This window comes from Erinaceus europaeus, chromosome 8 (genome assembly GCF_950295315.1).
Source record: "Erinaceus europaeus chromosome 8, mEriEur2.1, whole genome shotgun sequence".
NCBI lineage: Eukaryota > Metazoa > Chordata > Mammalia > Eulipotyphla > Erinaceidae > Erinaceus > Erinaceus europaeus.
Window position 1 is genome coordinate 66,965,397 of NC_080169.1, and position 14,627 is coordinate 66,980,023.

Here is a 14,627-nt window from a genome sequence, read left to right on the forward strand (position 1 = left end):
TTAAGATCATGCCTAAAATAGTAGCTAACTAGACTACTTTTTATATTTTGTAACATTCATTTTTGATAAATGCTTTCTCATTGTTAATAAGTGTATATGATACATAAAAATCATCATTTAATGCCTTCATTATTTTCAGGATATCTTTTTTTCTTTGTATTAGTGATTTAATATGATCTATAAGACTGTGGGATAAGAGGGGGTACAATTCCATTCAATTCCCGCTACCAGAGTTCCATATCCTATCCCCTCCATTGGAAGGTTCCCAATTCTTTTTCCCTCTGGGAAAATGGAACAAAGATCTTTATGGGGAGCAGAAGGTGGGAGGTCTGGCTTCTAAAATTCCTTCTCCACTGGACATGGACCTTAGCAGGTTGATCTTGGCCAGATCCTGCCTCTGTCTTTCCCTAGTAGAATAAGGGTCTGGGAAAAGTGTGGTTCTAGGACATATTAGTGAGGTCATCTGCCCCGGAAAGTCAGGTTGGTGTCATGGTAGTATCTGCAACTTGGTGGTTGAGAAAACATTAAGGTATAAAGCAGGTGTGGTGAAAGTACTGTCTGGGAAGACAGTATCATGGTTAGGAGTAGAACCAGAAAGCTGAATCAGGGAAAATAGTAGCTCCCAAATATTGGAAAAGTATATAAATACCATTAACTGGAAACCCCATAGATCAAGACCTATGGACATATCTATTCATGTTTAGCACAGGAGTCTGTAACCTCTGTAACCCTGTCATCTAAGGTCACTTTCATTATCATAGCTAGATATCTTCTAGACTACACTCATTTCAGGCCCAGTTTTCCTTGAGTGGCAGATTATGAAGAGCTAGCATCCTTTTGGACAATGGGGTAGTTTCTACCATTGTTGTTCAGGTGGTTCACCTCCTAAAAAGTCCTAAAACCTAGACATAGACCAGGTCCCATGAGATAGGACATATGTTCACATGTATCCATAAATTAGGGCAAAATATATACATTAAAGCAAAAATACACAATAGTCTGCAGTTTAGTCAGTATATATAGCAAGCAAGTAGGAAGACCTAAAAAGACACCATAAAGTTCATAATGAAATAGTGTCTACTTAGACTTAGATACTCTCCTCACCTACTCCTGTTGTACTTCCCTCAGTCACTCCAAAGCTAACCCTAACAAGTAAGGACTGTAAAAGCTGAATAAGTGCAAGAGACTGGTATACTTTAACGATAACTCTTTAGTCACTATCAGGCCACCCCATCAGCCAGGGCCCTCGTCAGGGAGTTCTGAGATTCCCAAACAGACAGGATGGGCCTAGATCTCAAATAAATCCCTCTCTCCATTGTTATTGGTCATCTCTATCAGGAACAATACAATAGACCCCTTTGTGGGCCCTCATAGGACCTTGCCCTCAACATGGATCAACAACAGTAGAGAATATTCCATCCGCAGAAGGGAGGCTGGACAACATACTCCATGCTACACCTGAAGAAGATGGGTCCTGAAAATGAAGCAACTCAGAACATTCCTATTCATGACCACAGAATGTAAGCTCAGATCTATAGGGATGCAGAGGTCACATAAGCTCCTAAGCTGAATATGGGCCTCAGATCACATCAAACCAGTGGGATTTACAGTCAACAATATTTATATCCCTTTCCCATATTTGGGAGCTACTCTCTTCCCTGATCCAGCTTTCTAGTCCTTTTTCCAGCCATGACATCATCTCCCCAGACAGTAACTTGGATCCACCTGCATATCATACATATGTCAGGCTCAGGAAAAAAAAAAAAAAAACCAGTATAGCCATAAGCCCTTTTGACTATAACTAAAATAGGACTACTAACTATAAAATGGTAATTTTCTTTTTTTTTTTTAATTTTTTATTTAAGAAAGGATTAGTGAACAAAAGCATAAGGTAGGAGGGGTACAACTCCACACAATTCCCACCACCCAATCCCCATAACCCACCCTCTCCCATGATAGCCTTCCCATTCTCTAGCCCTCTGGGAGCATGGACCCAGGGTCGTTGAGGGTTGCAGAAGGTAGAAGGTCTGGCTTCTGTAATTGCTTCCCCGCTGAACATGGGCGTTGACTGGTCGGTCCATACTCCCAGTCTACCTCTCTCTTTCCCTAGTAAGGTGTGTCTCTGGGGAAGCTGAGCTCCAGGACACATTGGTGGGGTCTTCAATCCAGGGAAGCCTAGCCAGCATCCTGGTGGCATCTAGAACCTGGTGATTGAAAAGAGAGTTAACATACAAAGCCAAACAATTTGTTGAGCAATCATGGATCCCAAGCTTGGAACAGTGGAGAGGAAGTGTTAGGGAGGTACTCACTGCAAACTCTAGTGTAATCCTGCTTTCAGGTATATATTTTGCAGTAGTTTATGGATACGTGTGCACATACGCTCTCTCTCACAGAAACTGGTGTATGTCTAGGTTATGGGACTTTGTTAGAAAGTGAACTACCTGAGATGAAATTAGAGTGTACTATAAAAGGAAAGGTCTCACCCGAGTAATGAAGCTGAAGGGTTGTCATTCCACACGTGAAGTCTCTGGATACACTCTGAGGTGAAGCATGTTGAGATGCCAATCGTTGCTTTGGTTAGGTTGTGATCGGCGGATGCAATATTATTTGGTATGGATTGGGAGATGCATACGGGAAAGTGAGCCCTAACCAAGGGTGCCAGGACTGGGGGAAGTAGGGGCTCTATAGTGAAGATGTGAGGTTCCTGCTGTCTTAGGGTTCAAAAAGACAATCAATAGTTAATATTATCATCACATTATTTGTTAATTGGGTTAACTTTGAAAAGTCCCTTTGTTATGGTTTGCTGTACAGTACCCAGTATCTTGTATATAGCTGTGCTATTGGAAGCTTCTAATCTACTTGGTCTAGGCTTTTGAGAGAGTCCGCATATCAAATATGTAGCCTATCTATTAAAAAGATTCAGTTTGTCTTTTGAGAACCTTTGAGACATACAATTGATTTCCCCCTCTCATATTAATTAACTACTGATTTATATGTCTACATTTTGCTAGGAGTGTACATAAACACCATTCCCATCACCAAAGGAAAATGGTAATTTTCTATAGAAGCAATAAAAGTTCTAATGCACACACACAAAAACCAAATGCATCTAGCTTATGAAATCTATTTGTAAGCCATAGGTCTCTGTTGTTATGGCACATTCATTTTACTGAAAAAAGAACTGACCACAATAAATAAGCCAAGGTTTTCAATATAATTGAGATATTTTGAAAAAGTAATTTAAAAGCATATGAAGATAAATATGTGGTTGATATTTGCATTACTAGGAACTTTGCAACAAATTATCTAAAACTTAAAGGAGTAAAATAATCATCCAACAAGATAACTAGAGAAATAGCACCATAATAATCTTCATTTAGATCAATGTGTCAATATCTATGGGTAAAGTTCTATACATAAGGGTTTTCTTGGTAGCTATTTAGTTTTCTTTTTAATATATCAAATTGCCACAAAATTAATGCACAAACTGCACAAATTTGTTATCTCAGTTTCAATAGTTTAACATCACATTTAGCTTAACTTTCTGCTAAAAGTTTATACAAAGGTGGAACTTATTAGAGGTCACTTTAGAGGAAGTCTGTCATTTCCCACATATGCATTATAGATAGATCACTTTGGCAGTGATGTGGAGAAAAGAGACAGAGAAAAGACAGTTTTGTGACTTTTTGTATGATACCATCAAGAAATCATGAGAGCTTAAATTAAGAAGGGGTTAGAAGTTAGAGGCTGAGAGGGGTCATCAGGCTCGAGAGATGTTTAGGACAGTAGATGAATCACACAATAACAAACTAATTTAGGAAAAGAGGGAGGGGAAGTGTACACAATGTTTTATAGTTTTGTGGCTTGAAAATCATCTAAAAAAATGTTATTCACTGTTCAAGGGAATATGGAATCATGAGGCTTATTTAATGAGTGGTGGATTTCTTTTGTTTTTATTAATACTGGTTTATAATATTATAAGATAATAGAAGCATAGTTTCAAAGACTTAAGTGTGTGTAAATTCCACCAAAGATACAATGTCATAATACCAAAGAGATCCTTCTAGGGGCTCAGTGGTGGTATAATTGGTAGAGTATACATATTACAGTATGCAGGGTCCCAGGTTCAAGCCTCTGATACCCTCCTGAAGTAGAAAGTTTCATGAGTAAATGCTGAAACAGTGCTATAAGTCTTTCTCTTCACCTCTCTCTCCCCCCCCTCTTTCTCCCTCTCTCCCTCTCCCTCTCCTTCTCCCTCCCTCTCTCTTTCCCTTTCCCTGTCTCTCTCTCTCTCTGTGTGTTCCTCTCTCCCTCTCACTACCTCTTTTATGTTTTCTTTTCAATTCCCTCTATATTCAAAATAAATAAATATTTTTAAAAGAGCTTTCTGTTTCTTCAGTTCCCTTTTCTTGTTCCCTTTGATAGACATCATAGTTTGTAGTCTAAAAGTCAGGTTTGTTATTAATTATTACAACTTTTGACAAGTGTATATATATCCCTTTTATGAGTGAAAGCACCTGGTGGTTTGTTGCCTTTTACTTCTTTATTTCACTCAGCATAATCATTTCCATTTTTTACTAAAAGACAAAATTTCATTTATTAAGTAATTAATATAATTGAACATATACTCACACAGATTTGTTAGTTATCTCTCCATGAGCATTTAGGCTGACTTGATATTTTGGCTTCATGAGTAGTGCTACTATCCTCATAGGGGTGCATATATACTTTCGAATTAGTTTCTTAATGTCTTTCACCTAAGAGTTGCATTGTAAGATAATAAGGTATATGCATTTTTAAATTTTGAAAGACTCTTTTTACTATTTTCCATGGGTGTTGCACCAATTTACTTCCACACCAATGGTGCAACAGAGCTCTTTATTCTCCACATCTTGGCTAGCACTCTTTCTTTGAATATTTTTGACGCGGAGCATTACTTACCAGTGTGACATGACATTTCATCATGATTTCAGTTTGCATTTCTCTAATTGTAGGTGACATAGAGCATTTTTTTCATCTGCTGTTGGGCTGTTTGTATATAGTCTTTGGAACAGTATATGTATATGTATATGTATATGTATATGTATATGTATATGTATATGTGTATGTATTATATATATTTAATCTTTTTTCATGGGGGGCCAGGCAGTGGTGTACTTAATTATGCACACACTTTACAATGCACAAGGGCCCAGGATCAGCTCCTGGACCCCGCCTACAGGGAGTAGGCTTCTTGAGTGGTGAAGCAGTGCTACAGGTCTCTCTTTCTCTCACTTTCTCTCTCTCTCTCTCATTCTCTCCTTTTCTCTATCTCCCCCTCATTTCTCAATTTCTGTCTCTATCCAATAATAAATAAAAAATAACAATTTTTCATAGTATACCTAGCCTTTCCAATGCCCTGTAGTGCTTTAGAGATTATATGTATCACCAAATACAGTATCATTAAATCTGTACAAGTAACTAAAAACATAGAATCATTATACCCATTTTACTAATGTGTAAGCTGACTGAGAGGTTGAACATTTCTAGGGCTATAAAGCAATTGGGAGTAACAGTTAAATTCAAGGCCAGATCTGTTTCACATTGAGTTAATGATTTGGTGGAGCATCCAGTTGGATAAGTAAAAGAAGTTGTTATATAAATGCACTTTAGCAGAAAGAGCTGTGCTAGAGAAGTAGATAGGGGATTCATTAGCAATGTAGGTGTTAGCTGAGTCCATGACAATCTTTGAGGTCACTCAAACAGACAATGCAGATAAGAGTTTAACCTTGGGAAATTCCTTTAATTGGTAGGGGGGGGGAGTATTTAAGAACAAGTCATTAACATCAGTAACAGGAGGAAGAGAGGAAGTAATATTCTTGTAGCCTTTATAAAATTGAGAAGCAGGCAGGGAAGAAGTAGGGGTCAAAATGAGGAGTAGTGGCCCAGTTAAGTTTGAGTGCTCTTGTAGTAAAAGATGCTGCTTTCCTCATTCATTCTTCAACATTTTTAATAAAAAGATTACCCAGTTAATTTGTGTATATATACATTGTCACCTCAGGTAGCTGTCTTCCCAGCTCCCTCACCCTACCAGTTCCCACACTACATAATAGACTGGATCCTGAAATAATCTAGATTCACATCCAAACCCTACAGGTTATAAAAACTCATCTAGCAAAACAATATTAGGACACAATTTCCATAGAAGTTCATTTCCCTTTATAAACATTGACAATCAGGCCATTGAAGCCTACCTAAACAACAGTGTACAAACATGAGAGTACAGTTTTGTGTCAGAGGACCAGGGACAGTCAATAATCATGGTTCAGAAGTTCTGTCCTTACCAGAAGCAAAGAAAAAACAACCACCATGTGCTCAAGGTTTCCTATGAGATGAAAGTGGTACTTTTGCCCATAAAATTCTGCATCATTAAAATGTTGTAAAGATGCCTCAAGTCAGTTGATTTTAGAAAATAACTCCATATATATGTCACACTTCAAGATTCTGCCAAATTCTACCAAACCACCTGGACCTCCTTTTCAGGAAAGAGACCTACTTATTTCCCACTAGTAACAACAGCATCTGAGTTTTCCTGTATCAAGTAGCATTTTGTACAGACTCTCAATGACTTGCAAGTTAATCAGAGAGGTGACAGAATATACAAGCATATAGCTGAAGACCGTGATGATGAGAGAACAGAACAGAACAGAACTCTATACGTATCCATCCCTGCTGTATCCAAGAGGTGTAGGTGAAACTCATCTTTGCCAAGAGTCATTATCTTCCTATGAGTATTCTCCACTGTAGGATCATAGCCCTCCAGGAATTCTCACTCTGCATATTGATGGAACAAAGTTGTCCCCACTCCTACTAATCTCCTTTTCACTCAAGGTCCATTCATATATTTTATTACCAAACTAAAGTACTCTAGAGAAATTCCAGTGGACATCATTAGATATGAGCAAGAAATATAGGAAAAGGGCAACATGAATAAGAAAATAGTGGGTGGGAATCTGGTGGTAGCGCAGCAGGGGAGTCGCTTCACAGGCGGTGAAGCAGGTCTGCAGGTGTCTATCTTTCTCTCCGCCTCTTTCTTCCCCTCTTCTCTCCATAGCTCTCTGTCCTATCTAACAATGGTGACATCAGTAACAACAACAATAATAACTACAACAACAATAAAAAATAACAAGGGCAACAAAAAGGAAAGTAAATAAATAATTAAAAAAAAAAACAGTGGCTGAGGATAACCAAGTAAGGGGAGAAGTACTTCCAAACTTAAGAGTATGTTTTAGTCATATATCTGCATGTAGTTGAACTGTGAAAACTACTTCATAATCTCCATCTCATGATAAAAATTATGCAGTAAAATGGGTTTCTTCACAGCAATAAAATTGGTTAGGTTCAGATGACTAGTGCTCTCCTCCCCCTTGAGTAAGGGGCCAGAGAGAAAAAATATTTGCCCAAATTTTGTCTTTGTGGAAATTTAGTGGTATCCTATGCAGAAGACTCATCCTGACAACAACAACAACAGCAACAACAACACACACACACACACACACACATACATACTCTTTTTTTTTTACTTATAAAGCCAATATACTATGAAAAATTAAAATCTCCAGAGGTTTTCCTCTGAAAATCATGAAAAAATAGTGACTGATTATAGTTTTGATTGAAATTTCCCCAAAATCTTAAACAGAGAATACTCACAGTCTGATATTATTAGATGTATTCTAGCATATTAGAGAGCATGCTTTGACATTTGATATCTTCTAAGTCTAAATCTTGTTCTATACTATTCATCAGTTTTATCACCTTCAACAAAATATATAACATCCCTAAGACCAGATTTCTTTTTTGTATCTAATTGATGGACTTAGTTGAAAGCCCTAATGAGATAATGTATATGAGATCTAGGTATACTGCTAGGAATTTGTAAGCATTCAACAGGTATATATTTATACATATATATATATAAATTTATTGAAATCAGTCATGTAACAGCATGAAGATAGATATCTAAGTCCTTATAGACATCCATAATTTTAAATTTATTTCATGAGTTATGGTATTGTTATATTCACTAGACAACAAAGCACACAGATACTTTTACTTTCATAGGGTACATATCCTCGTAGGGGGAAACAGACAGTAAAAATTGTGTCCATTGATATTTCACACTATAATTAAATTTGAATATATTCTACACTAGGAAAAGCAAAAATGAAAAAAAAAACTGACAGTATAAGAATGTGCTAGTAATAAATTGGAGGCATTTATTTTGTTTGGAACCAAAGATAAAAATGAATCATTTGAATATAAGAACAATAACTAAATACATGTGAAAAGAGTGGTACTAAGAGAAAGACAATTTCATATGGAGAGTAAAATTAGTTATATTCTGTAGCATTTACAAGGAGGGTTCACATGAGTCCTCTCTTTGATCTCCAACAGGTATGCAATGTAAATAACATAGCTACATTTTATAGATTATAAAAAAAAAATTACAGGAGACAGGTTTGCTCAAGTTTACACAATTTACAACTGCAATCCAGAGCGAATGTGGAATCAGAGTATACCATAGCAAGTTTGTGAGTCATTGTTTTATTTTTTTAAGTTTTTATTATATGTATTTATTTATTTATTTGGATAGAGAGTCAGAAATTGAAAGGATAAGGAGTGATAGGGAGAGAAACAGAGAGACACCTGCAACACTGCTTCACCACTCACAAAGCTTTCCACTTGCAGGTGGGAAATAGGACCTCGAACCCAGGTTGTTCTAGCCCCAGACAATCACAGCCTGCAAGAGTTAAGGAGATTCATTTGAGCAGTGGAGTGGTGCTGTGGTGTGTCTTCTCTGTGTATGCCACTCTCCCTCTCTATTTCTCGGCTTCTATCAAAGAAAAAAAAAATGAAATCGGTTACATTGAGAGCTGGAGTCTTGCAGATACTGAGTCCTAACAAAAACCTTGAGGCATAAAAAGAGAGAGAGAGAGAGAAAAAAAAAGATCATACATACCTGCTTCTCTTTGTTACACCTATAAACTTGCGTTTCACTTTATTTTAATTTAATTTAAATTTAGTTGATTTTAGTTTACCAAAGCACTGATCAACTCTAGCTTATGGTGGTGCAGAGAATTAGACCTGGGACTTTGGAGCCTCAGGCATGAATGTCTCTTTACATAACCATTATACAATCTATCCCACCCTCTATTTTCTTATTTCTTTTCAGGCTAAAGACATCCTTTAGTGTGTTAAGTGCAATCTTCCCTACATTTAATTTATTTAAATAAATTAGTTGTTTAATTTTTGAAATTAAAAAATTAAATATCACATGCATTCTGTATATATAGAGAGGTTAAATGAGGGGAGGAGTAGTAAAGAGAGACATCTGAAGCACTGTTTCACCTATCATGAAACTTGAACCTGGACTCTTACACATGGTAATGTGAGTACTCTACCAGGTATGCCACCATCTGGCCTCTGATTTCATTGTTAAAGAATATTTTCATTGTCTAGATATTCTGAATTAACTCAGCTTAAAAAAATGGCCTCCCATTGTATATTGACTCCCACTGTTTCTCCTAAATCAGTAATATAGTTGCATTCTTGATTTCCTGACATAAGTTTGTTTTTTCTATCAATTTGAAATCTTTCTATTTTTCTTATATTTTTTGTTTTTAGCAATTTAAATAAATGTACCTGTCAACAGTTCTATTTACTTATATTCATCTTGAGTCTTTCAGAATCCATATATTCACAATATAATTTTCATCAAAATTGGAAAGTTTTCTTTTTGTCTATTCATTAAGATCATATTACCTTTTCATTTCTGATTTGCCCTTTCACATAAAATGTATTTATAATTGCTTCAATAGCTACTTTTGTAGAACAACTTAATTCATGATTCCATTTGTTCCTCAGTTTTAAAAATACATTGTTATAGCAGCAAGTTGATAACATTACAGGAAAAAATAAATCTGCTATTAATATATTCTTTATTTTGTTTGTGACAATTCTGAAATAAGTCGCATATTGGGAAGCTCAAGTTATAGAGGCTAACAATGAAAGCTGTGTATTGATACTTTCCTTCATTTGTCTAAAAGCTGTCTTTGCGTAACTGTTTCAGGAGAGTTTTTTGTTTTTTGTTTTTGTTTTTGTCTCCGGGGTTATTGCTGTGGCTTGGTGCCTGCACTACAAGTACCCTGCTCCTGGAGGACTCTTTTTCTCCCCCTTTTGTTGCAGTTATTATTGTTGGTGGTGGTGTTGGATAGGACAAACAGAAATTGAGAAAGGAGGGAAAGAAAGAGGGTGTAGAAAAAGATAGACACCTGCAGATGTGCTTCACCACTTATGAAGGAACCCCCCTGCAGGTGGGGATCTGGGGGCTTGAACAAAGATACTTACGCAGGTCCTTGAGCTTTGCTCCGTGTGCGCTTAACCCACTGCACTACCACCCTCTGGGATCTTTTTTGTTTTTTAATATATGCCTTCTGTGTTTACGTTCAACTGAGGAAGCAGCATAATCCTTAGACAAACCTGGATTTGTGTTACAATTATTTTGTCAAGAATTTATTTCATTTTGAGCTCTGTTTTTCATTATGTTGTTTATTAGCAAATTGAGGTCCTGACTGTGATAGCAAAGGTGTGTGTCAGGGAGAGGGGGAAGCACCTCCAGATTCAAGTCTTTAACAACCCTAGTCTCAGAAAGAAAGGGACTCCTTCTACCTATCTAGTGCCTAAACAATTTTGGATCATGACATGGTTTTTTTTTTTCATTATTGTTAGTGATTTAATAATGATTGACAAGATTATGGGATAAGAGTGGTACAATTTGGGGTCTTCATGCTGGAAGAAGTTAGAAGTCTATTTTAGGTATATTTTAGGTATATTCCATGATTTTCCTAATTTTTGCCTGAGCCCAGCACTTAACATGCAGGTGGGCTAAGCTATTGTCTGAGAAGATGGTGTCAGAATTGAGAATAGGACTAGAAGCTGGATCAGGGAAGAGAAAAGCTCTCAAATATGGGAAAAGTAAAAGCTGGATAAGGGTGAGAGACTGGAAGGAACACTTTCATGATGGCCTTTTTGGTCACTACCAGAACACCCCACCATCTGAGACGCTAGCCTGGGTATCCTGGGATTCACACTTAAACATGCTGTGCCTAGACCTCTAACAGATCCCTCTCTCCACCATCACTGATCATCACCACAGGAACAACATCATAAACCCTTTTTGTGGGTTTCTTGCAGGACTTTGCATTCAATGCAGAACAATGGTAGAAATTGCCCCACTCTCTGAAAGGAGGCTAGGTCAACACACTCTGTCACTCAAGAGTGATTGATCCTGAAATGAGTGCACTCTAGAATGTGCCTAACCATGGCCATGGAATGCGAGCTAAGATAGAGAGGGATGCAGAGGTTACACAGGCTCCTGTGCTAAATATGAATACACATGGGCCCTAGGCCAGATCAATGGAGTTTACAATTAATGGTATTTATATGACTTGCTTCTATACTCATTCCTTCTTGAATTATAAGGTCAGAGGCTACTTTCACAGAATGGGCTAAGTCACATATGTCTCCCAGGAGCTGAAAGAGAAATGCACCAATCCTTAACCATGTAGACCAAGAATGAGGAAGGTGACTGCAAACAAAAAAGTCTCCAAGTCTTGTTACCAAGGGAAGGGAAAGTGATTCTGGGTGGGTAGAAATAATAATTGATATACACTAAAAAAGCATAATTATAACACACAAGCAATATTACAGAAAAGAAGAAACTACTTTACTGTAAGTTTATCTTAAGCATAGTACATTTCCCAAGGAAATAAAAGCAGTATCTCAACTGTGCAGTGCAGTAAAAAGAATTTATAGTTATGAGTACATTCAAGAAATATCACTCTCATCACTTCTAGAAGGAAGGCATTTGATAATTATATTATCATCTTCAAAATAGAGGGTGTAAGATTACTATGTGTAGACAATTGGTGTTTTTATGGACATTCTGGAATGTAGATCTCTCAGTGAATAACATTATAATGGGAACATACTGGTCAAAGAATCATAAATTCTTAACTGTGAAACTCTTCAGTAAAGCTTTACTGTTTATCTTTGTAACCAGTCTGGATATAGTGCCTGACTCACTAAAGTTACTCAAAAATGTCCTGGGAAATCATTAAGTAAAAGTAAGTGGAATACAACTCACATTTAACTTGCTTAATGAAAACTGGACTCAAACATGGGTTATGCTTGTGACAGAGTAGATGCGTTATCCAAGAGAGCTCTTTTGGCAGCTCTAAGTGTCAGTTGTTGATATGACTTGGTTGAGGTTAAATTGTCCTAAAAGGAACTTATATAAAGAATCTGAAAACCATGGACTTAAACCTGTGTTTTTATACCTTATAACATGAGCACTCAAGAGGTTGTGTCACCACTTTTTCTCTATGCTTTTTTTTTTTAACTATTCATTTTCAGCTGTAGATGTTGGCAATAATGAAATTCACTTAAATTTTGACAAAATTACAAATACATTTATGTCCAGTTTTATTTTGTAGCACAATAAAGGTCTACCTTCATTGGTCTTAAAATAAAATGTAAACCTGCTCACCATTACTAGCAAAATAAGAAATAACTAAGGCTCTGTGCACGAAGAATTGGTTTTAAACTCTTGGTCTCAACCTGCAAGAGGGAAGCTTTCACAACTTCTGGAGCAATGTTGCAGATATTTCACATTCTGTCTATCTGTCAGTCTATCTATCTATCTTGTCATCTATCTCTGAGTCTCATCTTCTATAAATAAAAGGAGGGAGGGAAGAGGGAAGGAAGGAAAGAATGAGGGTAGGAGGGAAAGAAGGCTACCAGCAATGGTGGTAGAGTCCTGCAGTCATATAGGCCAGGGCATAGTCTCGCTGCCAAAAATAAATAATAAAATAAAATAGAACTAAACTAGGAGACAAACCGTAAATCAAAGTGATATTTTAGCTCCATTACAAGTGATTCAAAAACCAAGCTTTGCATTGGGTTTTATTAGTCCATTTTTATCACTTCTCTATGAAATGAATAACTTATGTTTGTGGATGGTTCTTTTAGAAGTGATTTTTGTAAGACATAGATAGCTCTTTTATTAATTAAAATGTAAGATGGTACAGATGCAGATTATCTCCTTTAAAAATACTTAAATAAATATTTTCGGAGATGATAGCAATTATCTTTTGAAGCCTTTGTAACCAAGATATTCTTTTATGCAGATTTATTTAATACACAGTTCCTGCTCAGTCTCTCCACAAGAAAGGGGTCATTGCTGCCATGTAAATGACTGTGAGCTTTTCAAGCTGTGGCAGCAACTACAAAACTGAACTGTGTTGTGATTTCTTTAAAAAACAAATTAAAAAGTATGGCATTTATGGTTATATTACTTAAAAAAGAGCTGGAGCAATAGCACTACGGTAGTATATAGAACTTGTATGTGAGAGGCCCAAGTTTGATCCCAAGCACTACCAATAGTCAGAACTGAGTAGTGCTTTGGTCAACAAATGAAAACATAAAAATAAATTGTAAAAAGATAAACCAGCATTTCTGAAACAAAAATCAATTTATACTCATATTCTATATATATATATAGTACACAATTATATATAGTACACATATTCTATATATATATAGTACACAATTATATATATATATATATTACACAATTATATATAGTACACATATTCTATATATATATATAGTACACAATTTTTTTCTAATTCTTTTATTTTTAAGGCTTTTAATTCAGGATTTTGGTATATTCTTTTTGAAAACAAAATATTTATTTTAATGAGAGAGAGAGAGAGAGAGAGAGAGAGAGGGCAGAACACTGCTCAGTTCTGGTAGATGGTGAGGTTGAGGATTGAACCTGTGACCTAACATCCACAGGCATGGAAATCTTTGCATAACTATTATGTTGGCTGTTTAGCCCAGTTTTGGTACATTTTATTCCCCTAGAAATCTTCACTGCATTTTTTTCACAAATAATTAAATTATGTGTCAATGTTAGCAAAGAAATGAGGATGATAGTTTTATGCTACTGATTTGCAGAGGTAAGCAGGGCTAGGGAAATAGCTTAGTTATTATACAAAATACTTCCATGCCTAAGACTTTGAAATCCCAGGATCAGTTCCTGGAACCACAATAAGTCAGAGCTGACAGTGATGTAGAAAAAAAAAAAAAAATATATATATATATATATATATATATATTAAGGAAATTAAAAAGAATAAAAAGTAGGTAATAATCTTTTTGAACTTCAAAATTGATTTGATATGTTAATATATATGGAATATATACTTGGTTCATAAAAATATTAAACTATATTTTGATATTTATTTAATTTTCTTTTTGTTGCTGATAGAGATAGAAATTGAGAGGGAAGGGGAGATAAAAAGAGAGACATTTAGAACCTAGTACTCAGTTGAGTGCACACAGCACAGTGTACAAGGACCAAGATTCAAGCAGCTGTTCCCCACCTGCAGAGAGGGAATCTTCAAAAGTGGTGAGAGAGTGCTTTATATGTGCCTCCTGCTCACTCCCTCTCTGTCCCCCTTTCCCTATCAGTTTCTTTCTGTTGCTACCCAATACATGAATAAATAAACAAGTTAACAAGGGGA

The 14,627-nt window shown here is 36.2% G+C and overlaps 1 protein-coding gene across 2 annotated transcripts in view; it reads left to right on the plus strand.

Annotated features, from left to right (window-relative positions):
* Window positions 1-14,627, plus strand: part of SEMA3C (semaphorin 3C) — a 202,467-nt gene that overhangs the window by 162,235 nt on the left and 25,605 nt on the right. The gene's annotated exons all lie outside the window — the stretch shown is intronic.